The 13,371-nt window shown below is 44.9% G+C and overlaps 1 non-coding gene across 1 annotated transcript; it reads left to right on the forward strand.

Annotated features, from left to right (window-relative positions):
* The first annotated feature begins 80 nt into the window (after positions 1-80).
* LOC140267924 (U5 spliceosomal RNA) lies at positions 81-194 on the forward strand. The gene has a single exon (XR_011907454.1). It is a non-coding gene; the product is annotated as a U5 spliceosomal RNA (small nuclear RNA).
* Positions 195-13,371: the final 13,177 nt, after the last annotated feature.

The following is a 13,371-nucleotide window of genomic DNA, read 5'->3' on the forward strand; positions in this document are numbered from 1 at the left end:
CTCAACCAAGCAAAGCTCACCATGGAGAAGGTGGCTATGCCAACTAGCCTGATGCCCTGCTCCCGCAGTGACGGATAATCGTATTCTGGTTTCTCTTCATAACGTACAAGTCTTTCGCCTTTTACCAAAGACTTCCGTGGAGAGCAGCACTAATGAGTTGTTTCTATTTTTGGCAGGCTTTACCTTTGCGGGTGAAGCCCTTTCTGTCTGTGCAAAAGAAATCTTGTTACTGTGCAGAGTGACTCCTCTGAGTAGAGTCGCCTTACTTGTTGCGACTGTGCCGATGTTCGAAGCTGGAGTGCAAAGTTGTTGCTTGAATGGTGCTTGCTGGAGCAAAAGTTATACCATTTAAAAGGGGTGAAGAGTGCTCAGTGCAGCGGAGGTGCAAAGTGACACTCTGGCCACCTGTGGCCATAAAAAGAACACCGCTACAAGTGCGCATTAGAGAGATAATAGGATACCTTCGATCAAACTCATTTTGACAGGTGACCTCTGACCTCTTATCGATCGATCAAGCTATTTTGACGTGTGACCTTTGTTTGACATAGATTAGCCATCTGTTGAAGAGGTCTTTGACTTCTAAGGAAGGGGGTGTTTATGGCTAGGGTTAAGAATGATTACAGCTAAAGTCAGGAGGTTGTGAGAAATATATTAGTTGAATGTTTAAATAAGAGAAAGGGTTAGGGTTAATAGAAAAGTTGTAGAAGCGGTCAACATTTTAACAGCTTCAAAGACCGGTCCCTGTAAGGTAAAGATGGGAAAATAATTAGATGTGTGGGGGGTATTGTTCGACCCCAGATGTGAGGGCCAATGGGTGGACAGGGGAGGGGTTTCGAGTAAAGGATAAAAACCCTGAGACAGTCAGTGTGTAGAGATCGACTTTGGGGTGAAAGATAGCTGAGTCAAGATGCCCAAGACAAGAAGCAGAGTGAGTGTAGAGTCTACTAATCTACGCAGGCACCGGAGAGGACGTGTGCTCTGCGGTCTCTCATTTGTGAGACTCCGGTAACGATATTTGAAGATCAGCCCTTGATACCAAATGCTCCCAAGAAAAGGATGGTGTTTCTGTGCAGAACGCAGCAACCGCCGCCCGTGTCTCTACAGGAAGAATGGTCACTGGAGCCTTATGGACTGCGGGGAAGATGGGGCTATGTGTTCATGTATTAAACAGGTGACCTCTGTCTGTATCAGCTTGACGAGGGTGGTGAGAAGCCGGGACCTCTGACCACTGAGGGTATGCTAACTTCCAACGACTGGGGAGTGCTGAAACTAGCGATACTGCGTCATATAGAAGGAGGCAAGGGCTCGGCTGAGGAGGTGTTAACAGTGAAAGAAGAACCCGAAGAAATCCCAGCAGCGTCTGCAGCCAAACGACCGAGACTGGAGAGTCCGAGACTGAAGAATCCTCTGGATGATGCTGAGCTGGTCAAAACAAGGATGGTTTTCACTGCTGTGTGGCAATCGAAAACGGGCGTTACAGGCCGTTGGTTCTTCCGTGCAAGCCACCGGAAATCTAATGAGAATGAAGAGGGGGATCTTTTTGTTCTTGAGTGTTATAACTCTGACTGTGGTGTGTTTAGGACGCTGTTAGCAATACCTCAGGCAGCCTGGGTGGAGAAGATGAATGATATAGCGGATCAAGTTTCCACGCTGTTCCGCAGTTGCCAGAACTGGGGCGAGATTCTAGCAGTCAAGAAAACCCTGGCTGTGTAGACCTCCCACCACTGAGCACCCTCTCCTCAACCTCAATAACCACACCCCCTTCTGGTTTATAAGGACACACTCCAGCACAGGTCATACACCGATCAACACGAGAAACAGGATGAGAACTAGCGTCCAGAAGACATTGTGCGAGGAGATCACTGACCGCGATCTGGAGAATGCTTCTCCATCGCTATTGATGCATACAGGGAGCCCTTCTGCAACATCCACATCACCGCAGTTTGGATCTTGAGACAGCGACAGATACTACCTGGAGCCGTATCACCCTCCTTCACCAGCGACTTCGTCTGAGTCTTTCTTCTCCTCCAACTCCTCCTCTTCTCTCGAGATCGAGTTCTCAAATTCGGCACCTGATGACTGCTGCTTAACGCTCTACCCGATAGGATCCACCATGGCCGTAACAACGGAGGAAGCTAAATCGGACTCTCAGCTTCCACCAGGCCAGGGGTCCCCTGCAGACACTCAGGATGGGGGAGGAGAGGGCGAGGACGAATTAGATGGATGGGTCCCCTCAGGTTTTATCAAAGTGAAAACTGCAGTGATACACCTCTTGAATGAGACCATCAAAAAATTTATGATTGAATCATGCTACGGGTGTAGTGTCGATCACCCTAGTTTACGCCAACATCAGTGCAAGGATGTCCTCGAGGACGACTATTTTCATGACCATTATTACAGTCTGATGCGGAGACTTTATAATCAACGATTCATTGCTTCCATTTAACATCTTCTAATTGCGCATAACATTTGTGAAGATGATGCCAGAGTCAGGGCTGTGGCAGAAGCTTACTTGTACGAACTAACTCTGGTGAAACAAATCAACACTTCTATACACGATATGTACGAGCAGTTGATTGGAGAAGATGTAAAGAAATTGCAGCAGCTTCAAACCATGACAAAGTTCTGGGAGGGTTAAAAGAAGGGTGTAACATTCCTTCTTTCCATCAGCCGGATGTGTTTAAACTAATATTGTAATCATGTGATGTTGTTATAACATTTAACTTTTTTTAAATCCTATATTACTAGCATTCCTGCTTTTTGTGATCATTTGTATGTGTGTGTGTATTATCACACATTAGAGAAAAAATAAAAAGTTGAAATATACTTGCGTTTTGTGTTTTCTGTCATTACAAGCCAAAGTTTGTATAAGGTGAGATGGCTGACACGAGGTTAATGAAAAAGGTTTTCTACAATCCTATCCACCCTGGTAGTTTTGGGGGAGTAGAGAGGTTGCATAAAGCTGTACAGGACGAAACGGGTAAGAAAGTCGCGTGCGAAAAAGTGCAAGACTTCTTATCAGAGCAAGATGTATATACTCTACATAAACCTGCAAGAATACATTTTCCGAGAAACAGAGTTTTTGTCACCAGCCCCTTAAAAGAATTCCAAGCAGATCTCTGTGACATGCAAGCCCTGGCTGAGTACAATGACAGGTATAATTATCTATTAACCGTCATTGACGTGTTTTCAAAAAAGGCTTACGTTCGCACTATGAACGCAGAGGTGGTAAAGGCTTTTGAATCCGTTTTTAGAGAAAGCGAGACACCTAAAAAACTTCAAACTGATGCGGGGAAAGAATTTTTTAACAAAAAATTTAAGGCATTATTTAGAGAACCACAGAGTTGTGCATTTTGCTACGCTGAGCGAGGTAAAGGCATCTGTGATTGAGAGGTTTAACCGCACGTTAAAAACCAGGATGTGGAGATATTTTACTGCTAATAACACACGTCGATACCTCGACATCCTGCAGGATCTCGTGGAAAGTTACAACCACAGTTACCACACGAGCATCAAAATTAAGCCTGTAGCGGTGACTCTAGAAAACACCTTTAAAGTTTTTCAGAACCTGTACGGCTCTGCACGCGATCGACGCTGCAAGGACTCAAGGATAAATTTTAAAAAAGGAGATCTTGTAAGAATATCTAAACTGCGAGGCGTGTTTGACAAGAAATATCAACAAAGTTTTACAGATGAAGTGTTTACAGTGACCGAGCAGCTTGCACGATCTCCCCGTGTACAAACTCAAAGATTTTGATGGAGAAGCTATTGAAGGTTCCTTTTACGCGGAGGAGCTTCAAAAAGTTAAACTGAATAAAGACAAGATGTATCAAGTGGAGAAGATATTAAAACGACGCAGCATCAGGGGTGTAAAACAGGTTTTTGTCCGTTGGAAAAACTGGCCTGAGAAATTCAACAGCTGGGTCAGAGCCAGTGACCTTCACGAGGTATAAAGGGGGCCATCGCTACTCCTAGCCCGCTACATTACACCATGAACCGAACGGTAGAGGATGAGGGGTTTTATATCACCCTGCCCTCCAACGCTAGTCTCAACGTCTTTAAGAATAATACCAGTTCCAGTTTCCGTGTGGATTTAGCCCAGCATATCGATTTGGAAGGTTCGTGGCAGGTTGCCTTGACGGAGATTTCTTATCCGTACACATGGCATAATGCCCCCAGGGACCAGGCTTTTTTTGAATGGAGGAAAGCGGGGCTGGAAAAGTTCTACCGCCAGAATATAGGATGCGGACATTTCAAGGATTTGAATCAGCTCAAAGCCGAGATTGAGGGTCACCTTAGAGAAATAGGTTCTGATATTTATTTAGTCGTGAACACGGTGGAAAATAGACTCATGTATCAGGCAGGTGCCCAGTACCACCTGCGTTTTTATCCACCACTGAGCTACAAGCGAGGTGTGAAGCCTGGCAAATTGGATCGTATTTGATAAAAGGAGTGCCCCTTACCCGATGGATTTAAAAGCAGGTTTCTACCAGCTTCACTGTTACAGCGATGTGGTTGCTCCTCAGATAGTCGGCGATGCTTATGCCCCGCTCTTGCGAACAGTTAGAGTAGAGTTTGGCGATATAATTACACATACTTTTAACCCGGTCAACTATCTACCTGTAGCAAAGAGGCATATTGAAAACATCCACTTAGAGATTAAAACGGATCAAAACACTCCGGTAAATTTTACTTATGGGAAAACCGTTGTGAGACTACACTTCCGACCCGTTATATCACAACGCGTAATGAAATGATGGTCATTCACTCTGATATCACAGAGAGAGTAAGAGGGAATTGTGATTCTATCTCTTCCGATAAGCTCTGATCAGAAGTAAATATATATATATATATATATATATATATATATATATATATATATAAACGGGTCGATCACAGACTCATTAGTCACTATCAAGCAAACGTTCAGTCAGAGGTCACCTCAGTGTCTGTGTCTGTGTCAGGAGGAGGACAACAAAACAAAGCAACATGGTTCAGATAATCATGAGGGATGATCCTCACCACTTCGTAAACTATTACCAGAACCAGGTCGGAGGTACCCTGCCTGGTTTTTATGGAGCACCTGTAATGTACGGTCGCGGAATAGGCTCTATATTTTCAAAATTATTTCGCTTCGTAGCCCCCCTTGTTAAAAAAGGTTTTGCTATAGCTAAGCCTCATCTGAAAACAGCAGCTACAAACATTGCCTCAGATGTCATAGGGAAAACCATGAGAAGGATCTCTGGTCCTGCAGAGACGGGAGGACAAGAAGGATCGGGTATTATGGTATGGTCCAGCATTCTAGTCTTCTCTAACACATTTTTCAGCAATTATGGTTTGACATTCACACCTACTCACAGCCGAACACTTCTGCTCCCGCATTTGATGGTATATAGTCGGGCATTCTCACCCTTTCTCATCAGCTTTTTGCAAATTATGATCTGACATTCACACCTACTTGCAGTCGAACAGCTCTGCTCCCGCTTTTGATTATGTTTGGTTGGATATTCGAAACTTTTCTTAACTGCTTTTACAAACTTTGGTCGGACGTTCACACCTTCTTGCAGCCGAACACCTCCGGTTCCGCTTTTGATGGTATATATTCGGGCATTTGAAACTTTTCTTACCCGCTTTTTACAAACCATGGTCGGACTTTCACACCTTCTTGTAGCCGAACAACTCCGCTCCCGCTATTGATTGTGTACAGTCGGGTATTTTAACCTTTTCTTACCCGATTTTTACCAACTATTGTTGGACATTCACACCGTCTTAATGGGGAACACCTCCGCTCCCTCTTTTGATGGTGTATGTTCAGGCATTCGAACCTTTTCTTACCCGCTTTTTACAAACTATGGTCGGATATTCAAACCTTCTTGTAGCCGAACACATCCACTCCTGCTTTTGATGATCTATGGTTGGGCATTCGCACCTTTTCTTACCCATTTTTCAGTAATTATGGGTGGACATTCAGACCTTCTTGCAGCCGAAAACCTCCGCTCCCTGTTTTGATCATACATTGTCGGGCATTCGCACCTTGTCTTACCCGCTTTTTACAAACTTTAGTCAGAAATTCACACCATGCAGCTGAACCACCTCCGCTCCCTGTTTTGATCATGTATGGTCTGGCAATACTACCTTTTCTTACCCGTTTGTGAGTAATTATGGCTGGACAGTCACACCCACTTGCAGCCGAACACCACGTCTCTCGCTTTTGATGATGTATGGACCGGCATTCTTACCTTTTCTAACACATTTTTCAGCAATTATGGTCTGAGATTCACACCTACTCACAGCCGAACAACTCCGCTCCCGCATTTGATGGTGTATAGTCGGGCATTCTCACCCTTTCTCATCAGCTTTTTGCAAATTATGATCTAACATTCACACCTACTTGCAGTCGAACAGCTCTGCTCCCGCTTTTGATTATGTTTGGTTGAATATTCGAACCTTTTCTTAACTGCTTTTTAAAAACTTTGGTTGGACGTTCACACCTTCTTGTAGCCGAACATATCCACTCCTGCTTATGATGATGTACGGTTGGGCATTCACACCTTTTTTTTACCCATTTTTCAGGAATTATGGTCGGACATTCACGCCTTCTTGCAGCTGAACACCTCCTCTCCCACTTATGATCATGTGCGGTTTGATTTTGGAAAATTTTCTTTCATGTTTTCTAGCAATTATTGATGGACATTCAGACCTACTTGCAGCTGAACACCTCCGTTCCCGCTTTTGATCATACATTGTCGGGCATTCGCACCTTGTCTTACCAGCTTTTTACAAACTTTAGTCGAACATTCACACCTTCTTGTGTTGTGACTTTTGTGGAGTCCAAATTACCTAATGTGCTATTACCACTCAGTAGTTAACGATGAGAAGTCACGAAGTGTCAAAGATGAGACAGATTCAGCTGGTTCGCGGTCCAATGATGGTTTTATTGCAGAGTTACAATTCGACCATACATGAGAAGTAGCCCGGGCTAAGTCTGAAAACTCTTCTGAAAGTCCCGTCTTTTATACAAGTTGGGCCTGTGGACGCTCCTCCCCGGGGCCCCTCCTTTCGTATGGCGTGTTTTCCCCAATCTTCCACCTTTATGTTTTAATCAATTAGCTTACCCGTGGCAGGGCCCTTCGTCATGTCTTTTTTAAAAACATTTATTCATGCAATAGTCCTTCCCCCTACTCCTGACTTCCCCTCTACATCCATTTTTTCCTGTTTTACAATGTTTGCATTGATGCGTGACTCGACACTGACCTTAGGTACTTTCCATGACCCTAACGCCTGACTCGTCCTTACACAGAGCTAAACGTTGGTACTTTTCCATATATTATCCTTCGTCAGCATGCCTTAATTGTCGACAGCATGCCTTAATTTTCGACAGCACGCCTTCGTCAGCATGCCTTAACTGTCGACAGCATGCCTTAATTTTCAACAGCTCCCTCTTTTGATGGTGTATGTTCAGGCATTCGAACCTTTTCTTACCCGCTTTTTACAAACTATGGTCGGATATTCAGACCTTCTTGTAGCCGAACACATCCACTCCTGCTTTTGATGATCTATGGTTGGGCATTCGCACCTTTTCTTACCCATTTTTCAGTAATTATGGGTGGACATTCAGACCTTCTTGCAGCCGAAAACCTCCGCTCCCTGTTTTGATCATACATTGTCGGGCATTCGCACCTTGTCTTACCCGCTTTTTACAAACTTTAGTCAGAAATTCACACCATGCAGCTGAACCACCTCCGCTCCCTGTTTTGATCATGTATGGTCTGGCAATACTACCTTTTCTTACCCGTTTGTGAGTAATTATGGCTGGACAGTCACACCCACTTGCAGCCGAACACCACGTCTCTCGCTTTTGATGATGTATGGACCGGCATTCTTACCTTTTCTAACACATTTTTCAGCAATTATAGTCTGAGATTCACACCTACTCACAGCCAAACAACTCCGCTCCCGCATTTGATGGTGTATAGTCGGGCATTCTCACCCTTTCTCATCAGCTTTTTGCAAATTATGATCTAACATTCACACCTACTTGCAGTCGAACAGCTCTGCTCCCGCTTTTGATTATGTTTGGTTGAATATTCGAACCTTTTCTTAACTGCTTTTTAAAAACTTTGGTTGGACGTTCACACCTTCTTGTAGCCGAACATATCCACTCCTGCTTATGATGATGTACGGTTGGGCATTCACACCTTTTTTTTACCCATTTTTCAGGAATTATGGTCGGACATTCACGCCTTCTTGCAGCTGAACACCTCCTCTCCCACTTATGATCATGTGCGGTTTGATTTTGGAAAATTTTCTTTCATGTTTTCTAGCAATTATTGATGGACATTCAGACCTACTTGCAGCTGAACACCTCCGTTCCCGCTTTTGATCATACATTGTCGGGCATTCGCACCTTGTCTTACCAGCTTTTTACAAACTTTAGTCGAACATTCACACCTTCTTGTGTTGTGACTTTTGTGGAGTCCAAATTACCTAATGTGCTATTACCACTCAGTAGTTAACGATGAGAAGTCACGAAGTGTCAAAGATGAGACAGATTCAGCTGGTTCGCGGTCCAATGATGGTTTTATTGCAGAGTTACAATTCGACCATACATGAGAAGTAGCCCGGGCTAAGTCTGAAAACTCTTCTGAAAGTCCCGTCTTTTATACAAGTTGGGCCTGTGGACGCTCCTCCCCGGGGCCCCTCCTTTCGTATGGCGTGTTTTCCCCAATCTTCCACCGTTATGTTTTAATCAATTAGCTTACCCGTGGCAGGGCCCTTCGTCATGTCTTTTTTAAAAACCTTTATTCATGCAATAGTCCTTCCCCCTACTCCTGACTTCCCCTCTACATCCATTTTTTCCTGTTTTACAATGTTTGCATTGATGCGTGACTCGACACTGACCTTAGGTACTTTCCATGACCCTAACGCCTGACTCGTCCTTACACAGAGCTAAACGTTGGTACTTTTCCATATATTATCCTTCGTCAGCATGCCTTAATTGTCGACAGCATGCCTTAATTTTCGACAGCACGCCTTCGTCAGCATGCCTTAACTGTCGACAGCATGCCTTAATTTTCGACAGCATGCCTCAATTTTTCGACAGCATGCCTTTTTATTCTATAACTTTTGGGGCCCGGTAAACTTACTCCACATTTCCCCCCTGTGGTCCTGATAAGGACCACCCATCAAAGAAAACCACGTTCCAGTAGATATCGTGCACACACAGAGTAATGAAGTACAGCACACTGGTTATATGATAGAGGTAAAAACACCACACCAACAGTAAGTAGTAAGCACATATGTATCCCACAGTGAGGAACACGAGAAGATGAGGTTCCAGCTGTAAGGACAGCTGTACGACTTCACCTTAAAATCCATCCTGGGACTGGCCCATCCAGATGGCTCTCGTGATCGTCCCTGACGGCTCCTAGCTGAACCTTGCAGACATGGCCAGGGAAACATCCTCTCACATGTAAATTGTGAGAGGTAAAGCCCTCGCCAGGTGGCAACGTCAGCAGTACAACATGTCAACACTAAACTAATCGTACCATAAAAATCACACGTGAACATGCAGGGTAAATATACTTGTGACATAATGATAGTTGCAACAGCACACACCAAACCATGTCCATTTCTGCTCACGCAGCCAGTTACCTTTGGTTTGTTCTAAGGGCGAACCCTTGGCACACGTATGAGGGTTAATCCTCTGAAACTTTTTTTATAGAAAGATTTTTAATTATTGTTTTCACTAGCTTCATTGCCACTAGGACAATGCTTAAATTGCACCAATTTAAAAGCACCCATCAGGCCTGTGCCTGTGACGCAGGCTAAGCTTACAACCGAGGGTTCACACCCACGCTACTTCCGTATGTATATTGCTATAGAGCATCACAACATAGTGCTATGTAGCAATATACTTATTCACAGTGCGTATGCACTTGTGAATACATCATTGAACCATGCCTACACAGCAAGGTTACTGATTTACTAATATTAATCATTATTCCCTATCCATAACCAAGCACTAAGTGTATATCTGTATTTACTACCTTTGCCTTAATTACTTTCATTCCTTTAATCCATCGTAATATGTTATACATCCTCTTTCAGATAGTCCCATTTCTATTGTCTTAATCCTCCAGCCGGTCCTTCCTGGGGTAAGGTGGGTTCCCCCACCCCCCTTCTCAGTATGGCTTCTATTCCATTGACTGCAGTGGTTTGTCGCCGCAGTCTGTTTTGACAGAACGTGAGAAGAGAGGCATTGGCTTGTCGCAGATGCGTTAGGGTTAGCTGAGCCTGATCATAATCAGCCTGTGTCCGATCCATCTGCCTTTGCAGAGAGTTGGCTGTCTGTTGGGCAAGGACCAATTGCTGAGTCAGTCGCTCTTGCTCTGCTCTCGCCCTAGTCAGGTTCTGTTTGTACTTGCCTCTATGAGCGGAGCTTCTGACTTTCTGGATCTGTTTGCGGGCCATAGGAGTGAGACCTGCTCGCAGCGCAGAGTAGACTGTTTTTGTCATGGTCCCAATCTCACCCCGAAGATCACTGAGTTGTATGTACTGATCGAAAGGCCGGGTCAGGAATGCTGAGATATGAGCCCTATCACCCGGGCCGACTTGAAGATAGGTCGGTCTGACAGATGGAGGTCTTGCCATCGGTTGGATCGCAACTGCTGGTTGGTTGATGTGGATCTCCGAAGGATGCCCTCGATCCTCTGGATCGTCTGGACTTTGCGGGTTGGACGGAGGTCTGCGGAAAGCTGGTGGCCACTGGATGTCGGATAGATCTGCTGCTGGTCTCGCTGGATTCCCCCTTGGAGGTGTCTGGGACTGGCTCCACTCAGGCCCCCCTGACGGCGGGTCGAAGTGCCTTTCGTCCTGCTGGGAGTCACCAAGGTGCCTATTTGGAACAAATGGGTTGGCAGCTAGGGGTGGGTGTGTTCCTACGGGTGTGTGTGTGTGTAGTCCCCTCTGCTAGAACTTTGACCAAACCAATCATCCACGGCCACATGTGGTCGGATAAAGAAAGCTTCCGCCATTTCCAACAGTCCGTGATGGAGACATGGTAGGTTTTAGTGGTTATATGAGTATAACATGTATACGAGAGACTTGCCTTCCTTTGTATATATAACGATCGACAACATGTACGTGAATATTTACAACATGTATGTGAGTATTTACAACACGTATGTGAGTATTTACAACACGTACCTTGTGGGGAGCAGGCGGCGACCATCTACCTTCCTACCTATTGTCCTATATTTCATACAGCCCTATACGTTCTTCCACGTCTGGGTGGCTTTGCAGCAGCACTACAGGGAATTGTCCAGTTATGCTAACAAAAAGATGTGATACTAGGAGGCGGAGCAAAGGTACGACACAGCAGATCACCAGCAGCACCACCAACACAATTCCGGCCAGTACTATTCCAGCCATTTTTAGGTATTTTAGCCATCCTAATTTACCTAGCCAGTCCCAAAAGCTTGTAATTTGCGTATTCCAATTGGAATTTTTCACATGTTCATCTCGCAGCAGCTTCATTTCTTTCAGGGCTCCTGTCAAACTACCGTTGGCGCCTGTGTGCATTGGAATCAAGGTGCAACATTCTTCCCCAATTACATCACAAACTCCCTGATCCTCTGCCATGCGTGTTTCTATCACAAATCTATTTTGTAAGGTCATTAATGACGTTGCATGTAATTGTTCCCGCACTAGCGCCACCCCTTTGACAGTGAAATTCATAAATCTCTGTTGATTAAACCAAAGGAGATTGACCCACCGACTGTTTATAGCTATGTATTGGGCGTTTGCTATAGTTCCTGCAAACGGAACCGAGCCTAATACCCTCCCAGACTCTATCCAGGCTTCTCCTATAGCAGTGTTATCATCAGGAACACCCAAGGGGATCTGATCCCAGGTAATATAAACTTCATTGGATGCTCTCCAATCCCATGCTTTCCAAACGTCCCAGTCCTTATCTGGGTTGGAGTCAGGAGCACTTCGTTTGCTCCTAAGGTGTATTTTAGTTTCATTTGATTCTTGTGTAATTAAGGATAAATGTCCTGTTAACATTATTGGTGCACATATGCCCGTCCAATTGGCCGGTAGGTGTGGCAACATAGTGGCGTTACTCTCACAAGTCCAAAAGATATCTCCCAATGGTTCTGTTCCCTTTCCCAAATCCAGCAGTCTGTACTGGGCTATATACGACGAATTTTGTTCATAAATCACATGTCCCCCGTTTGGTACTATTTGCTTACATTGTATTCGGGCTTTCGGACTGGTCTCACATATTTTGATGGTTCCTGTGGCATTTCCTGTGGTTAGTTTCGGGTTCCATGTTAATCTTCTGCATCTCACCAATCCCTCCGCATCCGTCATCACTGCAGATGCTCTCTGCGTAACCTCCTCCAATTCGTCTCCTCGTGCTATGCAGAAAGGAAAGATAAGGTCGTCAGGCTTGCGCACCACTGGGGGAAGTACTGCCAGTGTGTCATAATCATCAAAAGCAAGCTTTTTGGGGCAGACCTTCTTGTTTCCACTCCACCCCGACCGTCCCCCTGCCATGTGCATAGTACAGTGGGGAAAACATTTGGAAATGTCTGGACAATCCCCTATCTTACTCCCTGGTAATATTTGAACTTGGAGCAGTTTTTTAGCATTATAGCAGGCAATGCAGTCTCGTTTTTCCTGCCTTCTTGCTGCAAACATATCGCTTATTGAATACTGTATCCATTGTTGGAACAAATTTGTGTTCCAATGTGCTGTTCTTAATTTGTTCAAATCCCGTCTTTGTCTTTTATTCATCAATCTTACGTTGATTCTGGCTTCTTCTACTGACTACTCTGTCCTGTTTGTGTGTTTTTACACATTGTCTTGGTGCATCTTACCTGAATGGTCACTGTCCCCTCCCCACTGCAGTCCGCGTTTTGGGGATATCACAGCCAATGCTTACCCATTGACTCGGACCCTATTTCTTCTGTTAACACATAATCATATATATCTGCTTTGACATGCATTATGTATTTAATTTCCCCATTATCACTATCTATTATCCCTCTGTTAGTGGCTAATGTGGTCATTGCCAAAGCGCATGTGTCTAATATGTGTCGCGGGGTGACTGTGTGAGGATTAGCAGTGGTGGTTACTATAATTTCCCCCGTTGTTAACCCACAGAGGGTTAACACCAACATGCAGCTAATCTGAATCAGAGGTAAACCAGTCCGCTCCCGGCGTGGGCGGATATGTGAAAGTTTGTGGGTCAGACGGGCCTGGTACTTCCTCTTGCGGTGGAAGTGGCGATGGGCATGCATGTGACGGGCCATCTGATGAACGTGCCACACCGCCATCAGAACCCTGTGTGTGTTGCGAATG

This window comes from Leuresthes tenuis, unplaced genomic scaffold (genome assembly GCF_036924035.1).
Source record: "Leuresthes tenuis unplaced genomic scaffold, fLeuTen1.0.hap1 SCAF_13, whole genome shotgun sequence".
NCBI lineage: Eukaryota > Metazoa > Chordata > Actinopteri > Atheriniformes > Atherinopsidae > Leuresthes > Leuresthes tenuis.